General features: G+C 39.3%; 1 long non-coding RNA gene across 2 annotated transcripts in view; it reads left to right on the top strand.

Annotated features, from left to right (window-relative positions):
* Positions 1 to 2,304, top strand: part of LOC138821888 (uncharacterized) — a 64,069-nt gene extending 61,765 nt beyond the window's left edge. For both annotated transcript variants that reach the window (XR_011370251.1, XR_011370250.1), the window contains exons 3-5: positions 690 to 878; positions 1,773 to 1,889; positions 2,189 to 2,304. This is a non-coding gene — a long non-coding RNA (uncharacterized lncRNA). The remainder of the gene's footprint in view (positions 1 to 689; positions 879 to 1,772; positions 1,890 to 2,188) is intronic.
* Positions 2,305 to 18,284: the final 15,980 nt, after the last annotated feature.

Raw genomic sequence — 18,284 nt, 5'->3', positions numbered from 1 at the left:
TGAAATCTAAACTTAAATACCAAATCAATACAATTAATAATTGTGTAAGTGAAGTGAAAGACACTGATCAGAGACCTATGCTGTCTCCAGTTCTCAGCCAGCTGCACACTGTGGCACCTTTGATTCTGCTGGGCCTGGCCCACAGTTGTATCCCCAGAGCAGTGATCCTGCTGGGGTTGGGGCTGGGAGATTTGTGGAGAGGAGGGGTGGCCACGGGGGAGGCCAAGCTGGGATTGGGGGTGGTGGTGGTAGGGAGAGGATGGGAGGCCCTGGCAGAGGCTGGTGAAGGGAGGAAGGAGGCAGTAGCCCAGTGGCTCAGGAAGCAGCAACTGCAAAGGCAGCTGGGTTCTGGGGAGTGTCTGTGAGGTGCAGAGTTTGGCCCCTGGGGTCTGGTGGCTGGGTGAGGAGAGGAAGGAGTCTCAAATCCCACCTAAACAGACAATGAGAAATGAGACAACCAGTGGCTGAAGAATTACAAGAAGAAAGGCAGGGACTTGGGACTTGTAGGTAAACTCTGGGGGCGGGGAGGACAGCAGTGTTGGACAAGTGGTAGTCATGCCTCTCTGGAGGCTGTGGGCTTGGCCTCACTCTTGCCTTGAAGCAGGCACCGTATAATTCTGCCTGGAATCTTTAACCTTAAAGTCTAATTTATTTGCTTTGTTTTTTTTTTTTTTTTTTTTTGCTTACAGTAATAGAAGAATTGGTGGGACAATCTGAAAGGATCTCTGGCTTCTTATTTTCTCATCACCCTGAGGTACAACCTGTGTGCTACCAGCTTAGATGATGGGACTTTGAAATTCTGGAAAGCAGATGCACATCATAAGGCCCCATGGCTTTGGGATTTCTCACATTCTTTTTAAAATGTAATTGTTACTAAGGTGTGTACAGTGATTTCACAATTCATGTAATGTGTACACTTGTCTTGTAGACAATGCCATCCTTTCCTGAGCTTTTTCCCAGTTTCTGTTTTTTTTGTTGTTGTTGTTGATTGTTTTTGTTTTTGTTCCTGACCTTCAGCTTGAACTCAGGATTGGATGTTGCCCCTGAGTTTTTTGTAATCAAGGCTACTTTACCTCTGGAGCCCCAGCTCCTTTTATGGCTTTTTGGTTGTTAATTGGAGAGAAGAGTCTCAGAGATTTTCTCACTCCATCTGGTTTTGAACTGAGATCATCATCAGCCTCCTGAGTAGCTAGTATTCTAGGCCTGAGTCCCCAGTGTCCAGCTACTAAAGTGTTGGTTTCATCCTTCCCTGTTTGTGTTACAACTTTCCTTAACTCTTGGCACTAATACTACATATTGCTTGGCTCAAATCTGAATCGGTGGAACATGCTGTATTTTGAGGAAGGCAGGAATAGGAAACTGTAGGCCATAGGGACATATAAGCTAAACAAATCATTGGGAACATGGCATAAAGACAAATAAGTTTATTGCCAGTTGACTGTGTCATGTCTTTACTGTTAATTCTGCATGGCCTGTGGATGATGTTATACATATCCAAATGGTCATTGGCAGAAATAAGGTTTCTCATCCTGTTCTATAAACAAAACAAAAACCAACCAAAAAATACTACCTATGAGTCCAGCAATTTCCTCTAATTAGAGATCAGTATGCCCTAGTTTATGAAAAAATATCCATTATTCAAGTGCTGCTACTTTTTCTAACCACAAATATAATGAAATATGTAGTTGTCTGTAGAATTGCGTATGAACACCATCCTTTTAATTCACAAAAAATTCAGACATTTAAATGTTTATTTATCTATTTTTTGTCAGATGTGGGGCCTGAACTCAGTGCCTGGGCACTGTCTGTGAGACTCTGTGCTCAACATAGTTAGCACTCTACCAATTGAGCCACAGAGACACTTCTGACTTCTGAGTTGTTAATTGGAGGTAAGAGTCTTATGGGTTTTTTTCTTCCTGAGCTGACTTAGAACTGTGATCCTCAGATCTCAGCATCCTGAGTAGCTGGGATTACAGGAATGAGCCACTGGCACCTGGCTTCAATAGTCATTTTTAAAATGATGAACTGCTTGGTGCCTCTGGCTCACATATATAATCCTAGCTATAGTTAGGATTACAGGTATGAGAAACAAACACTAGGTGTGTGTTGTTCATGATGGTTTATATTGGCATGTTTTGATATTGTTTGTTTCTTATACTACATTGCTCTTATTTTTATTTTCACCTAGGTGGGGGTGATAGGTACTAGCCAGTGTTGAACCTTCTTTGGTTGAGATGGAGCCATGTGGAAGTTCTTGCCTATGGCATGAAATTGAAATCCTCCAGCTCTCAGCTCCCAATGAACCTGGGATGATAGATGTATTCCATCACCCAGAGCCAGTGGTTGGGGAGCATTGCAGAAAAAACTACACTGGTCTTGAACTGATGTCCCAAATAGCTAGCTTTACAGGCATATGCCTTCAAAACCTTGTTGTATTCAATTTCACTTTGAAGTAGTGTTTGTACATACTTAGAGAGTACAATGATAACACACTACATGTTTAATATATAGAAGTCAATACAATTAGCAGGTTAATCTCCTAAAACATTGAAGCTAATGTATTTTGGTAACCTCCTGACTTTGCTAGTTATTTTAGACTATACCATAAACATGAATACAATGATGATGTGTACTAGAAGATTGAAAGTTTATAGAGATTGAGACAAGTTAGACTATGTGTAGTAAATATATATTTATCCATTGCTGCTCTGAAGTACATTATCATATATTCACTGTGACAATACCATCATATATTCACCATGACAATAATTTTCTTGCAGTGTAGAATTTTCCATTTCATAATCTGCCATCTTTTATCTTTTTTACATTCTCCTTATAAGTATGAATGCTTTCTTGTTTCTTATAATGTTTTGAAATTATTTTAAGATGGAATTAAAATTCGTTGAGTCTACTGTAATTATCTCATTTTGTTTGGTTTTGTGATGCTAAACATTAAGACCAAGGGTGCCTGAAAGTGATGCCAGCAGACTATATCACTAAATTTTATTCTAATTACCTCTTATTATTGTATTTTGATATAGGGTTTTATTGTTGCTGTTTAATAATATAGAGTGTGGTGAAGGTGGACTGAAACTTGCAACCCTACTGCCTCCAATAACAATGCTTTCTTACTAGGATCTGGAAGCACATAATTATCACTCTAGCTAACAGGAGGTTGAGACCTGAGATTTACTTCAGACAGCCTGAACAGGGAATTTTATGAGTCTCTCCTCTCCAGTTCAGTACAGAAAACTTGCAGTGAAACTGTAGCACAATTGGTAGGGCACTACACGCAAGGGAAAAACACTTGGGATTGTCATATAGCCCCTGAGAACAAGCCCTAAAACACACATATGCACAGACACACATTCACCCACATACACACACACTCTCACACACATGTACACAAACAAAATTGCAGGCAATGTTGTACCTTAAATTCTTATCCAGGGGTTGGACAACAGTCCACTTATTTGTGAAGGTTTTCCTTGATTATTTTGAAGGAGGAGGATAGTTCATGGGACACAGATGACAAGACTTTAGTGAGGAATACTTTATAAATGACTAGCTTATAAAAAGAACAGGAGCACAGCTTTTATCTTTAAATAGTACATTCCTTCAACTATAGTATTTTTAAATAATAATCATTGAATTATGAGAAGACAATGCAGCACCTCTTCCCTTCTCCCCTTCCCCTCTGTCATAAAATATGACAAAATTATCAAAAATAGTCTTTTATCTTACAAGAATGAACACTTGTAAAAATGTCTGACTATATGTGTAATGTTTGTTTTTCAATACTTGTTTGATTTTCCCACCTCTAAGTACTTGCCTTTTTTCCAGATGACAGCACACAGGGGCATCAAGAGCAAACAGATTAGGAAACAAAAACCTTACAATGTCCTAGGAAGTAGATGTCAAAAATAGATGCAAGAAGCACATGACAGGCTGAGAGGGCCATGAGACCCAAAATGATTTGTGCATTATGAGAGGAATAGTGACAAATAAGGCTTGGATCTGACCTAGGAAGGGCTCCTTGAGGCTGAGACCATGCCTGTATCTAGGCTTAGCTGAGGATGTTGGGAATTGACAATGTCCACATGTGGATATAGTGATGTGAGAGGGGAGATTTCAGTCTCCAGTTTGTCTTTGGGATGGTCTTATGTGACCAAACAGCTTAGATCATTGGGCTCTGAGAAATGACACTACCTACCTCACAATGGAATAGAATATAGAACTATGAGAGCCAAGCAACTGTAACTGACATTCAGCTCAAGCCAGCTCACTTGGCCTGTGGTGCAGGAACAAGAAAGATGTTCTTGTGTTGTTTTCAAAGTTCAAGAGACTCAGCTCTCAGGCATGAGAGGTATGAGTGCCTCACTCAATGCTGCAGACTTTGGATCAGTGCCAAATCACGAATCCAATGTCTCAGGCCTTTTTTATAAGAAGAAACCAAGGGAATCATAAGGCAACTCAGGCAAGTATAACTATAACAGGAAACCTATCTAATCTCATCCAGCCCACATTAGAAACTTCTTCTTGTGTGCTTTTATATGTGTATACTGAGAAAATATTTACTGTGTACTTTTCAATCCACTCTATTACAATTACTCAATTTGAAGGGTACTCCCACTTTCACATTTCAAAGATCCATTCTTTTTACCACCTCAGTGTGACAATGAATCAGCCCAAACCCTGAATGTGCCTTATAACATATGGATCCTGGACTCAGGCTTGCTGGAAATGCTGGTAATGGACCTGGTCCCTGACTACCAGAAAGGTGATCCCTTCTATGTTGGAAACTTCCTCTACCACTATAGAGAGTGGGGGACAATGGAGCAGTTGCTGGATATTCTGTTTAAAAAGTGAATGTTCCTAAGCCAGGTGCCAGTGGATCATGCCTGTAATCCTAGCTACTCAGGAGGCTGAGATCTGAGGACCGTAGTTCAAAGCCAGCCTTGACAGGAAAGTCCATGAGACTCTTATGTCCAATAAACCACTAGAAAACCGGAAGTGGCGCTGTGGCTCAAGTGGGTGAGTGATAGCCTTTAACTGAAGAGCTAAAGGATATCACCCAAGCCCAGAGTTCAAGCCCCACAACCAACAAAAAAAAGTGAGTGTTCCTCTTTCAAACTCAGGGTTGATGAGACCTCCTGGCAGAGTATTGGTATACTTGGCACCTTTCTGAGACTGTTTCACTGGAGTCTGATCAAGGAGCTTGGCTAGAGACGAAGAAGTACACTCTCTGGCTAATTCCTTAGGACTGGGCTGCCAGAGCATTTCATTTGCCTCAGAAGCTAGTGGAGCCTTAGCAATTTGCTTGCTGAGAGACCAGCATTAAAGGAATGAGCCCGTGGCATCCAACGTCCACCCTCACCTAGAAAATCACTATCTTGGAGGCCTTTGAAGGAATATAGACAGAAGAAAGGATGCAACTGAAACTTGAATTGGGGGCTTGAGTGCTGTCCCATTTGTAACACTCTACCATTTGAGCCCCAGGTCCAGTTCTGGCCTTTGGCTGGTTAATTGAAGATTAGTGTCTTTGGAATTTTACAAACTAGACTGCGTTCAAACTGTAGAATTAGAGGCATGAGTCATTGTGCATTTATTTGGACAGATGCATATAAGCATCCTCACAGAATTTGCATGAAATTGTGTAAACATATCTCCACTTTTTGTCTGTCATGTTTACATTACCATGTGGGTCTTAGCCAGTCCCATGTGTGTCCTGTTAGTTCAGAAAAGGAGAAGCATAGAGTTAACTTCCTTCTCTCCTTCCATTGGTACAGATCCTACTACCATAACTGGAAGATGAACAAGTGAAGAAGTAAGTGGATGTTGGCACAAAAAGAAGTTCTGTCCTTGAAAACTGGGTATCTTTGAGGTTTCCAAATCAAAGCCAACTTTCTTCTTTGCACACAAGTTGTGATTTTCACCAAGGGGTTGAGTCTTGGCACTTCAGTGCATAGCAGATTACACAGTTGTGGATGTGGTTGTGGTTTGGGACTCTCATGGAAGACAGGGAGGGCTGTGTATAGCAAGTCAGATTCAGTGGGGAAACAACTTTCTCTTCCTATCACAGGGAGAATTTTAGAGAATTATATTTAAGAAATTTCTAGAAGTGATATTTTGAGGACCATCCTGCTTGCAGAAGTCTCTTCCCACTTCCCAACCTGCAAGTCCTGCAGAAAGAAGCTCTAGTACAAGGCTCAGGATGAGGAGGGTGGAATTTCATTTTCCTTGTCACCAAACTGCCCACAGCATCGTTTATTCCATCCTCCTTATGTGGATGGACTTCTACCCTGATGATTTCTATGAACCCAAGAACCATTGCACCCTAAAAGAACTCACACAGTATGTCAAGCTCAACATGCCCTCTTCAGACCTGCTCTTCCACTTACATATTCTTCTGGACCAGCTGGAGGAACACATGACCCATGAGACCAAGAAAAAGAGGAAGAAGTCCTTGTTTCAATGCCTCAGAGCTTGTGAGTAGGAATGGAACCTGGGTCTCTAGAGATGGGCCTGATTGGCCAACAGCCCTTAGTACTCTCCAGCTTGGCAAAATGTCCTTTTATGGATATTCTTTGCCGGTAATATGTTCTCTTTTTGAAAGAACTTGGAAGTATACATTCAGAAATACCCTACCTTCCCATCAGTGTTCAGCAGTCCAAACTCAAGTTCTACAGCTTCCCCCATTAGATCCTCATGGAAGTTTAGTCACACCTTAACTTCTAGAGTCTACTCTAAGAATCTTGTACCTATTTCCATTCTCAGGTTTGCATCAACATAGAGCAGCTCCTGCAGAACTACAGATAAATAACCTTCAGTGATGTAGTCTATGGGGACTGATGGAGATCAGAAGCCATCACTAATGTCCAGAAAGCATGTGAACATAGAGTTTTTTTTTTTTTAATTTGTAGAAAGGCCCAAGCAGGTTTTGAGTCCTATGGACATCCCACATGTGATGCAGGTGTACCTGCACCGAGGAAGAAGACGATCCAGAATGTCTTCCATTGATGTTCACAATCCAGCTAGATCAGCTCCAAACCAGTCAAAAAGAACACTTCTTGGTGTGCAGGGTAAATGTGTGCTAATGGAAAATGACCACAGTCTATGTTCAGTGAAACCAATAAGTGAGGTCCAAAATCTAGATTCAGTTGAAGAAAAGGAATCTTTCCTCAAAGAATACCCAGACCAATCTGTCCTCCTGCAGGGGATCCAATTTCCAATTGAGAAATTAGAATCTGTCCCTCTCTGGACTCAGGAAGAAAATCCTGTCTTTAATGAGGAAGTAGATCCCTTTGAGGACTCCGAGGCAGAATTTCTGCTGAAGGCAACTTAGAGGCCAATCTAGATTTAGAGATTCCTTTCCCTCTTCCTGGGAAAAATCTTTATTTTTCTTTTTGTCCTGATTGTTGTAAAAGGTTCATTCTATTTATTTTTCTAACTTTATTAAAATGTCAATGTTTTTGATATATTCTAAAATTCATGAATCCTAAATATGTTTCTTTTTAAACCTACAATCTGAAACATCGTGCATACATGTTCTGGGGGGGGGGACAGAGAGTGACAGGGGGCTGTACAAGACAGCCTACTGCATATAATGGGAACTGTTAAATGTACAGGGAGTGGCAATGAAGCAGGTCATGACTGCATGGGGTGATAAGGTGGCTACAAAAGGTCTAGGACATAGCAGATCAGATGTCCTAAAAATCTATTCTGTCAATTGTGACAAATGCCACAATACTTATAGTGGTCTGTGGGATGCTCTTCCAACAGTGAGTTTAAATCTGTATACATCTTCATTGTGCTTTGGGTAAATATGGAAGAAAAATTTGACTCCAGTAATATAAAATATTTGACAAATGAAAATATTTGACAAAATATATAGAAAATATGTATACTGGAAAGTAAAAGCCATCATCAATAGAAGAAAGAAAGTTTACATAGATGAAAAAACACAAAATCAGGAAGAAAAGAAACCACAATTAAATTAGTTATATGTTAATATGTGTTATATTCTTTATGTTATATATAGTATATTATATAATATATAAGATTGAATATGATTTTTCAAACTACAAAGGCATTTAAATTTTTAGTCTAGTATTTTTTTCACAAAACATTAATGTAAAATATTATTGGGGATAGTAGGGATATAATTTGATTATAATTATATGAATATATATTTGTGCATTTCTAGATATAACATTGATTAAAAATAGATGAATAATTATATACATATATTTGTATATATCTGTCTAGGAAGTGAATATAATGAAACTGACTACAGTATGTATATAAAAGCAGCTATGAGTTGAGGCCATGAGACTCAATCCTGTAATCCCAATGATATGGGAAGCTGGGTTCTGAGTTTTAATCTCTCTTACCCCCTTGGCCTTAGATTTTCTGAGGAGGCCTGGGCCTTTCAGTGTAACAAAGAGACACATATGCAGTGGGATCACACTCCCTGACCCCAGAGGAAAGTCAGTAGAAATCAGGACAAGCCTCTTATGTTATGACAGTCTATTCAGTTCCTGTACCAAGATGGCCATCTGTAGAACATAAGATGGAAAGTTGGCATTCCCTCCAAAAGGGTCTAAAAAGAGCCTTCTGAACTATAGTATCTGACAATACTGAATTAAACCTTATTTCCCTTCCCAAGCTGCAAACACATAGAAATATAGCAAGGGCTCAAGAGAGATGGGCAAAGATTTACAAATACATAAATTTACTCTGTTTTAGTAATTCAATGAAAGTCATCAAAGGCATGTCTTTAATTTTTCTTTTTTCTTTTTAAAAGGAAATGGAAACATACTCTGAGTGTATCAGGAACTGGGTGACAGTTTGGTTGCTGAATTGTTGAATGCACTCCTGAGCAAAGGAGACACATATATTGGGGAAATTGTGTGGGGTTGGGTGTCCTCACACAGCTTTACAAAACAATAGCCATAACTTCTATGATGTCACAGTCACCTTTGCCATAGCAGCAAATAAGTGTCAAACACTGATTTTTCCCTGAAGTAGACTCAACACCACCAAATGGCACAAAGAATAAGAGGGAATGATTACTAGCCACCAGACTTCAGCTTGAGAAGCTGTCCTGACCAGAAGCTAGGATAAATTGAGCTGGAGAAGGCTAATCTCCATGTAAGGCTCCTGAGCACTAAGGACTAGGCACTATTACAGGTATTGGAGAAACAGAAGTGAATATGGCTCTCTCCTCACCAATTTCATGCTGAAAAGAAAACCAGAAATCATAATGATACTTTCTGTAAATCAGAGACATGAAATTGGTGGTTTTGTGGCAACAACTTCACATTGGGGATGGGGAGAGACATCCCTAAAGAGGAGATAGTTGATATGAGAGCCATCATCCAGGCAATTATCTAGGAGCAAGTTTTCTTTCTTTATTTCTTTTTTTGGGCCTGGACGCTGTCCCTCAGCTCTTCAGCTCAAGGCTCTACCACTTGAGCCACAGCGCCACTTCCAGCTTTTTTCTTTTTGCTCATGTGGTGCTGAGGAATTGAACCCAGGGCCTCATGCATGCAAGGCAAGTGCTCTACCACTGAGCCACCTTCCCAGCCCTTGGAGCAGGTTTTCCAGGCAGTAAGAACAGTAAGTACATCCCCCATTGATGGGAATGGACCTGACTTGCTTCAGAAAAGGAAAACAGCACTGACATGCTTGCTTGTGAAATAAGAATGGAAGGGTACAATGAAGAAAAGAGAAATCAGAAATGAAGATAGAAATAAAGTAGATATATATTGGATGCTGCAGGTTACAAGAAGAAAAGTTATGATTTTAGTTTAAATCTGACGTGACCCACTGGAACCAAAGTAGTCAAACATATGGGTCTCTGGTGTCTCATAACTGGAATCCTAGTTACTCAGGAGGCTGATATCTGAGATTCAGGTTTGAAGCAAGCCCAAAGGAAATTTGGTAAGACTGATCTCCAATTAAACACCAAAAATATGGACATGAAGCTGTGATTCAGCTGGTAGACCACTAGCCTTGAGGAAAAAACTAAGGGACAGCACTCAGGCCCCAGGTCCAAATCCAAGGACTTCGCAAAACAAAGAAGCCAACAAATAAATTTTGGTGCTGTCATTCATCATTTAGCATTCTAGTTCAATATATTTGGTATTAGCCTTGGAATTATATCCTTAGCAAATGCTCTCCCGGATATTTTGCTTCATTACCAGTTTTCAAAGTCCTGGCATCACCACTGTCTCCTCCCAGTTAACATAGCAGTGTACCACTAGAAATTTGAAGATTTATTTTATTAATCACAAGAATTCTTATCATCTATCCACATACATGAAATGAATAGTAGCTACATTCCACTACTCTGAATATTTTTAATCCCCCTTTGAGTTAATTACCATTAAGGCTTAAAAACTCTAGAGTGGTTATCAAATTAATTCAACAGTCATCATTCTTCCACCCAATCTTGTAACATAAGTTTATAAAACTAGAGAGTATATGAAAGTGTACACATGATACCTTCTAACTATAATACTCTCAAGAAGTAGGGTTTTACAGAAACATCCTGATTGCATTGCCAAAGCAAAGGATAAGAGATTTAATTAAGCTACCTAACATCTCAGAAGGAAAATGCTATTGGCTTTAGAACAAATTCATTAGCCTGGAACTGAGGAAATTAGTTTCAGAAATGCCAGAGGCAAAGGGTATTATTCAAATCACCTTATCATGAGGCACAAGCAGCCTGTCTAGATCAAACTTCAAGGAAAAAAAGGGATGAATGAAAAGCAATTAATGCTTCTAAAACAAGCCAGTTGGTGGTGGTTCATGCTTTTTATCCTAGATACTTAGAAATCTAAAATGAAAGGATCTCAATTCAAAGACTGGCCAGGAAGAAAACCTTCCTCTCTGCAACCAGCAGACAGAAAGCATCAGCTCTGGGCCTGAAGCCCAGCAGGATGGCCTCTGCCCACAGACATCCAGACACACAAGACCACCCGCATCTAAAATATTATCAAATACATTCAAATAGTATCTTCTGTTTGGGAGATAACATTTAAAAGATGCATCAAAAACATTTCACTGAGTTCCAGTTAAAAAAGGAAGAGTGAAAGTGGAAATATGTACTCACTCACTGAAAGCTAAGTCACTGACTAGAATGATGTTAATAGGGCTAGAGGCCTATTTGGTAACTTATTCATTCAACTATCTTTCCTCACAACTTGTCAGTCAGCCTGAATAGTGAGATTTTTGGTTTTTTGTTTTTATTTTTTGTGCACATATTGTACAGAGGGGTTACAATTACATGGGCAAGATAATGAGTACATTTCTTATCAAGCATTGCAGCCTCCTCCTTTGTTTACCCTTCATATGACTTCCCAGTCTCCCCTTGCTCCCCCAATCCCCCCCCCCCGCACCAAAGTTGTAAAGTTCGTTTTCGACATGACAACTTGTACTTTTCATTGTAGCAACAGGTCCACCTGTATTCTTTTTTTTTTTTTTTGTCGGTCGTGGGGCTTGAACTCTGGGCCTGGGCGCTGTCCCTCAGCTCTTCAGCTCAAGGTGAGTGCTCTACCACTTGAGCTACAGCGCCACTTCTGGTTTTCTGGTGGTTTATTGGAAGTGGTTTTCTGGTGGTTTATTGGAGATAGGAGTCTCACTGTCTCTCCTGCCCGGGCTGGCTTTGAACCGCGATCCTCAGATCTCAGCCTCCTGAGTAGCTAGGATTACAGGCGTGAGCCACCAGCGCCTGGCTCCACCTGTATTCTTAAACGACTTGTTTTTCCCCATCTCCTCCACAAATTATACCGACATCAAATATAGTGAAAGCAGGGGTTAAACTGAGATTTTTGAATGAAATGTGTGTGAGCATGTAGCTTGTGAAAGTAGTAATGAAAAGCTAGGCACTGGAAGCTCAGGCCTGTAAAACTAGCTACTCAGAACGCTGAGATATGAGGAACTCAGTTCAAAGACAACTGAGCAAAAAAGACTCTTACCTCCTGTAAGATTAAATTAAAAGAAAGCTGAGCTGTGCTTCAACTGGTAGAGTGCTAGCATCACATACAAAAGCTAAGGGACAGTATTTAGGTCCTGAATTCACGCCCCATACTCAGAGCTCTCATACACAAAATAAGCATGTCAACACCACAGTATATGCATATGTTAGCAAGAGATGTAGATGAATGGGATGATGACATCATTTACCTCACCTTTAGTCTCAAGCATTCTGTGTAGCATAGCTCAGTGTGTGAAAAGCCCTAGTGTGTGAAAAGTCCTGTATATGCCTTTATCTGATTGGGAGAAGGGAAGGGAAATAACAAAATGCTGAAAGAAGTACAAAAGGTGACCCATTGCAACAATGATACTCACAGTACACTATGGCAGAAATTAACTTTACAATGTAAGGGGGGGAGTGGAGGGAAGGGACAGAGGGTGAAAAACACTGGAGTAGGTACAAATGTTCAATGAGAAGTGTTACTTAATCATGTAAATGTAACCCCTCTGTACAGCATCTTTATAATAAAATTGATTTTTAGAAATATAAAAATTAAAAAAGGTTTTTTCATAAAAATCTCAAGCTGATACTAACAGAACTTCTGAGTTCATGTCAAAGTGTTTTTTTAGGACTTTCAAGAAGCTAGTACTAAGTACATATAACCACAATTAAGTGATAATGAGAAAAGTAGTGCTTTTTATTGTATTATATAAATAAAGAAAAAATTTTTTTCATTTCTGTTTACATGGAATTCATGTTTGTGATCTGCATTGTTCCCAAGTCAGACTAATCTCTTGTCCTTAGCTTTCTTTGGTATGTATAGCCTGGACATGTAGTCTGAGGTAGAAGAATTATTCTTTGTTCAACTTGGAGGTCTAGCAGGAGGAGGAGGAGGAGGAGGAGGAGGAGGAAGTTAATAAAACCAAACCAGTGAGAGAGAAAAATTGAGAGAGCAAGGGAAGGAGTGACATTTCAAAAAAGAAATGTATCCTGACCTGACTTATATGACTGTAACCTCTGTGTAACTCACCTTGATAATAATAATACAAAAGAAAAAACAGAAATATAGTGCTGGAGGCATAACCCAAATGGAAGATCAGACTAATATGTATGTGATACCAAGTTCAAACCCCATCATCAATTTCCCCTTCAAAAAATGGCTCTTCTCATCACTTGTGCTTTCCCTAGCTTATGAAAGGGGGTGCAAACAGTTAAAGAGAGAGAAAGGTAATCTGTCAGGAACAGAACTGTACTTGCAATGAGCAGTACTTGCTAGAACACATGTTGACTAGAACACATGATGACTCTATGTTTTCTGAAATAAACAGACCTAGTTGGGCTTGAATACAGGCTCCACTGTATACTAGCTGGGGACTCAAAATTAACTAAACTCTCTGGATCTCAAATTCTTCACAGGTAAAGTGAGCATAACAATACTTATATCACGGGATTATGAGATCTGGATGTCATCAAACATGGAGCGGGTTTTATTTTAGGTGTGTGTTCAACACTCAAACACTGCTGGAAGGAGTATAAACTGGCATGATGTTTACTATATTACTTAACAGTAATACAACAACTACTACAGACTCACTCCTGTAATCTTACTTACAAAAGTTTCTAAGCCTGGACAGGAAACTGGAGCAGACTCATCTCCAATGAGCTCTAAAAAAGCTTGAGGTGGAGTTTGGTTCAAGTGGTAGAGTGCTAGACTTAGCATAAACCTCAGGAACAGTGCCCAGACCCTTAGTTCAAGCCCTAGGACCAACACACACACACACACACACACACACACACACACACACACACACTAAATTTTGTATGTTCCTATCATCCCACTTAATAATACTTTCCCTCTTCCAAGTTCACCAGTTGTTGTTTTTTTTTTTGTTTTAAAAGGGACTTGCTGTGTAGCTCAGACTGCTCTTAAACTTACAATCCTCCTGGGTGCTGGGATTACAGGCATGCCTACCATAATTGGCTTCACTCAGTAACTTTATTTATTATATTTTCTGCAAGAAATCCATTCATACTTATGAAGATATATGGCTTAAAGCTGTTCACAGTAATATTCTACTGGACAAAATGTAAACAATATAGCTGGACATGGTAATATGCAACCACATGGTAATGCCAGCCAATACTCAGGAGAATAAGGAGTTGAGGAAAGCTTGGTCTACACTGCAGAACCTGGTCTCCAAGTGAAAGAAATTCTAAAAATATTAATCTACTATGAAGTACACAATATGTTAAATTTATGTAATGGAACAAATAGATCATTGTTAATGGAAATAAAATCTTGGCAGAAATTATAAATACATACATATGTATATATATTTAAATTTGGAGAAATAAAATTTCAAGTGGTATTATCTGAATCTTTCAGTCTACTTGTCACCTACCTATTTACCAACACATTGATTTCTGTTTAGTCTTCACAAAACACTGTTCTCTCACATTAGTACAAAAAAATTGCAAAACAAAAAATACATTATCATAAATACAAATGTAGTTTAATCCCTACTATAAGAATTTGGAGAAAACTTGCATTCAGTTAATGGCATTGAATATTGTTCAAGAAGGGGAGTCTAGGAGAATGTTGACTCTGTGTGTGTGTGTGTGTGTGTGTGTGTGTGTGTGTGTGTGTTCCATGAGTAAATAATGGAGTTAGAAGTCGACCTATTATTCTTGCTTAGTCTTTTTTTTTTTTTTTTTTTTTAATTTTTTTTATTGTAGAGATACTATACAGAGGGTTACAGTTACATGAGTGAGGTAATGAGTACACTTCCACTTCCTCTTGAACATTGTTACCCCCTCCATTGTTTTCCCCCTACCATCCCCTCCCTCCCTCCCTTCCCCAAGGTTCTTTTTTTTTTTTTTTTTGATCGTGATTAAGTGATTACTTAATTTCCGGAAATTCACAGTATTGTGGAATAATGATGCTCATTTAAAGTCACAAGTTCATTCTAACTTTCCTGGAGCAAATTGTCTATCACAGTCTGTAATATATAACGGTGCTCATATGTTATATACCATATATGTGATCAGCAGCATGGGGATATTTAGTAGTGGTTCAACCAGATGAGTGGGAGTTCTTTGTTTCTTAAGTCCTGTTAGTTTTGTCATATCACCTAACATTTTGGATTCATCATCCACTTATCAGGGAGACCATGTACTGTTTGTCTCTTCGTTCTTGGCTTACCTCGCTCAACATGATTCCTTCTAGCTCCATCCATTTCCCTGCAAATGCCATTATTTTGTCATTTCTAATGGCTGCATAATATTCCATTGTGTATAGATACCACAATTTTTGGATCCATTCATCTGTGGTGGGGCATCTAGGTTGTTTCCATATCCTAGCTATTGCGAACAGTGCTGCAATAAACATGGAGGTGCACGTGTCCTTGTATATTGGTTCCTGTTGTTCAGGGTAGATGCCTAGAAGTGGTATGACTGGGTCGTAAGGGAGGTCAATCTTTAGCTTTCTAAGGACCCTCCAGACTGCTTTCCAAAGTGGTTGTATGAGTGTACATTCCCACCAGCAGTGTAATAGCGTTCCTCGTTCTCCACATCCCCTCCAGCATTTGTCGTTGGCTGATTTGTGGATGTGGGCCATTCTGACTGGGGTAAGGTGGTATCTCAGGGTTGTCTTTATTTGCATTTCCTTCACCACCAGGGATGATGAACATTTCCTCATGTGTTTCTTTGCCATTTTTATTTCTTCATTTGAGAAGTCCCTCTTTAGTTCCCTTGCCCATTTAGTAATTGGTGTGTTGGGTTTGGGAGGGATTAGTTTCTTGAGTTCCCTGTAAATACAGGATGTTAACCCCTTGTCTGATATATTGCTGGTAAATATTTTTTCCCAATTAGTTGGTTGTCTTTCTAGCTTGGTTGCGATAGCTTTATCTGTGCAGAAGCTTTTTATTTTAAGGTAGTCCCATTTGTCGAGTCTCTCTCCAATTTGTTGTGACCCTGGGACTCTGTTCAGGAAGTTCCTTCCTGTGCCTATTAGTTCAAGTGTCTCTCCTACTCTGTCCTGCAGTAGTTTCAGAGATTCAGGTTTAATGTTAAGGTCTTTTATCCATTTTGAGTTGATGTTGGTGCATGGTGATAGGCTGGGGTCCACTTTTAGTTTTCTGCATGTGGCTGCCCAGTTTTCCCAGCACCAACGGTTGAAGAGGCTGTGTTTCTTCCATTGTATGTCTTTGGCTCCTTTGTCGAATATCAGCTGGCTGTAGGCCTGTGGATTTATTTCTGGATCTTCTATTCTGTTCCATTGGTCTTCGGGTCTGTTTTTGTGCCAGTACCATGCTGTCTTTGTTATTATAGCTCTGTAGTAGAGTTTGAAGTTCGGCATGGATAGCCCTCCCATATTGTCTTTATCCCCTAGAATTGTTTTGGCTATTCTAGGTCTTTTGTTGTTCCATATGAATTTTTGGACTGTTTTCTGTATTTCAGTGATGTACGTCATTGGGATTTTAATAGGAATTGCGTTGAATTTGTATATTAGTTTTGGAAGTATTACCATCTTTACTATATTAAGTCGGCCTATCCAGGAGCATGGGAGGTCTTTCCATTTCCTAGTGTCTTCTGCAATTTCTTTCTTTAACTTTTTATAGTTCTCATTAAATAGTTCTTTTACATCTTTGGTTAGGTTAATTCCTAAATATTTTATTTTTCGGGAGGTTATTGTGAATGGGGTTGCTCCCTTTATTTCCCTCTCTTCCTGTACATTATCAGTGTATAGGAAGGCAACTGATTTTTGTGGGTTTATTTTGTATCCTGCTATTTTGCCAAAGTGATTTATGATTTCTAAGAGTTTGGGGATGGAGTTTTTAGGATCGTGGAGGTATAGTATCATGTCGTCTGCAAAAAGGGATAGTTTAACTTCTTCTTTTCCTATGCGGATCCCTTTAATGTCTTTTTCTTGCCTTATTGCCCTGGCTAAGGGTTCTAGGACTATATTGAAGAGGAGTGGAGACAGTGGGCATCCTTGCCTTGTTCCTGATTTTAGGAGAATTGGTTGTAGCTTTTCCCCATTAAGTATAATATTGGCTATTGGTCTGTCATAAATGGCTTTTATTGTTTTTAGAAATGTTCCTTCTATTCCTATTTTCTCCAGAGCTTTTAGCATGAATGAATGTTGAATTTTGTCAAAGGCCTTTTCTGCATCTGTAGCGATAATCATGTGATTCTTGACCTTGGCTCTGTTGATATGTTGGATTACATTTATTGACTTACGTATGTTAAACCATCCCTGTGTCTCTGGGATGAAGCCTACCTGGTCATAGTGAATTATTTTTTTTATGTGTTTCTGGATTCTGTTAGCTAGAATCTTGTTAAGGATCTTTGCATCTGTGTTCATCAAGGAGATTGGCCTGTAATTCTCCTTTTTGGTTGGGTCTTTGCCTGGTTTGGGGATGAGTGTGATATTGGCTTCGTAGAATGAGTTTGGGATAGCTCCTTCCTTCTCTGTTTCTCTGAAGAGCTTGAGGAGTATGGGTATTAGTTCTTGTTTAAAGGTCTTATAGAATTCTGCTGTGAATCCATCTGGTCCTGGGCTTTTTTTTGTTGGAAGACTTTTGATAGCTTCCTGTATCTCATTATAGGATATTGGCTTATTTAATTGGTTAACTTCTTCTTTGCTCAGTTTGGGCAACTTGTATTTCTCTAAAAATGCATCCATTTCTGCCCGATTTTCTTCCTTTAGAGAGTATAGCTTTTGAAAGTAGTCTGTTAGAATTGTTTGGATATCTTGGGTACGTGTGGTGATGTTTCCCGTGGCATCCCTAATCCTATTAATATGGGTTTCCTCTCTTCTTTTTTTAATTAATCTAGCCAATGGGCCATCAATTTTGTTTATTTTTTCAAAGAACCAGCTTTTTGTTTGGTTTATTTTGGTTATGGTTTTCTGATTTTCTAATTGGTTAATCTCTGCTTTTAATTTGGTTATCTGGCTTCTTCTAGTAGCTTTAGGTTCCATTTTTTCCTGTTTTTCTAGCTGTTTTAATTGCAACATGAGATTATTTACTTGGTCTGTCTCCATTCTCTTGATGTGGGCACTGAGGGCAATAAATTTGCCCCTCAGGACTGCTTTTGCTGTGTCCCACAAGTTTCTTTGTGAGGTGTTTTCATTTTCATTGAGTTGTAGGAAATGCTTTATTTCTTCTCTGATCTCTTCTGTTATCCAGGCATTGTTAAGGAGTGTGCTGTTCAATTTCCATGTATTGGAGAAATTTCTGCGGTATGCTTTGTTATTGAGAGCTAGCTTGATTCCACTGTGGTCAGATAGGATACAGGG

The sequence above is a fragment of the Dipodomys merriami genome, unplaced genomic scaffold, assembly GCF_024711535.1.
Source record: "Dipodomys merriami isolate MVZ:Mamm:240054 unplaced genomic scaffold, mDipMer1.0.p SCAF_951, whole genome shotgun sequence".
Lineage (NCBI taxonomy): Eukaryota > Metazoa > Chordata > Mammalia > Rodentia > Heteromyidae > Dipodomys > Dipodomys merriami.
The sequence above is the reverse complement of the archived record's forward strand: the minus strand, read 5'-3'. Positions and strand labels throughout refer to the sequence as shown.